A 1,883-nucleotide genomic window follows, 5' to 3' on the forward strand; every position below is an offset into this window, starting at 1 on the left:
CTTCTCCCCATTCTTTTCTCCTCCTTCTCCTTCTTGTTCTTTTCTTCCTCCTTTTCCTCCTCTTCCTCTTATTTCCTCCTCCTCCTTCTTCTTGTTCTTCTTTTCTTCCTCCTTTTCCTCCTCCTTTTCCTCTTATTTCCTCCTCTTCCTCTTATTTCCTCCTCCTCTTCTATTAGTTGTACAAACAGGCTTCAATTTAAGAAGTCAGGTTATGAGTAAATGCACATTGATCAGTGTCACCCCTTCCATCATTCTCCTCCATCTTTCCCCATCAATTTCTACATATTGTACATTGCATATAATGACTGTAGTTACTTATCCTTCCTCCCTCCATTTGTGTGCCCCTCTGCCATTGCCCTCCCCACCTCCAGAACATGTGATTTCCATGGTCAGGATATCGATTGTCTTTACTGAGCTTCTTGAGTACTTTCATCCTTTTTGTGTCTTTTAATTATGACAGCAATCCTATTATGATTTCACTTTTATAGCTGAGGAATGAGAAGCCCAAGAAATTTGAGTGTCTCTAAGACACAAAGTTCCTGACCCTTTCCCAAGGTACTGGAGACATAGTCCCTGCTCACTGGGAAGATTTCTGTTTCAGTTAGGAAATGTGTGATGTTTACACATTAGTAATTCTTCCCCACTTTTAAATCAAAGACAATGTGTGATTTAGAAGAATTCAAGAAAAAGAACATCTGTGGATAGATGTCCTGTAGTGGATGATTACAGTTTCTGGCAATCCTAGTTACTCAGGAGGCAGAGATCTGAGCCTTCATGTTTGAAGCCTGCCTGGGCAGGAAAGTCTTAGAGACTCTTTTTTTTTTTGGGGGGGGGTCCGGTCATGGGGCCTGAACTCTGGGTCTAGGCGCTGTCCCTCAGCTCTTCAGCTCAAGGCTAGTGCTCTACCACTTGAGTCACAGTGCCACTTCCGGCTTTTTTCTTTTTGCTTATGTGGTGCTGAGGAATTGAACCCAGGGCCTCGAGCATGCAAGGCAAGCACTCTACCACTGAGCCACCTTCCCAGCCCAAGTCTGAGAGACTCTTATCACTGATTAACCTCCAAAAATACAGAAGTGGAAATGTAGTTTGAGTGGCAGAATGCTAGCCTTGAGTGAAAAAGCAAAGGGTCAGGGACAGTGCCCAGGACCTAAGTTCAACTCCCCTTTCTGGCACACACAAAAAAATAAAATTGCAGAGACGTCATGATCATCTGAATTTTCTTTTACTGCGACTATTTAAAGGAAGGGCATCTTTTGGTTCTACAGGCTGGTCTGTAGTTTTCACATGGCAGCATGAAGACTGGAGGCCGAGGGGAATCCAGACTGCACTCTGAGCCCCGGTGGCAGTTGAACTTGAGACTCATAGGCTCACTAGCCTGAGTACACACGATTCTTCCTGCATCTCAGTCCATACGCAGGTCCTGGCTGCTGCACAAACAGCCACCCACCCAGAAACTGGCTGAAAGTGAGATAAACATGAATCTTTCCTGGAAGTGAAGTGCTTATTTCCCAAATAACAATTCAAAAACAAATAGGCAATCAATGGGCCCAGAGTCCAAAATGGAGACCGAACAAAAGAGCCAAGAGAATTGGTTCAATGTCAAAATGAGAACTTAGAGGCATATGAGCCTTATTGTTAGAGTAAACACACTTTCACTTCATTGTTTTGGTGGAGTTTTAGGATATTTAAATGTCTGGACACCATCACTTACATAATACCCTCACCCTCCCACACTATGGCTTTGCTCAGCTTTTGATTCTTAGATGACCTGTAAAGTATATTAATTATTTTTCTGTGCCAGTACTGGGGTTTGAACTCAGAGCCTGGGTACTGGCCCTTAGCTTATTGCTCAAGGCTGGCACTCTTATCACTGGAGTCACATC

Source organism: Dipodomys ordii, unplaced genomic scaffold (assembly GCF_000151885.1).
Source record: "Dipodomys ordii isolate 6190 unplaced genomic scaffold, Dord_2.0 Scaffold102, whole genome shotgun sequence".
Classification (NCBI taxonomy): Eukaryota; Metazoa; Chordata; class Mammalia; order Rodentia; family Heteromyidae; genus Dipodomys; species Dipodomys ordii.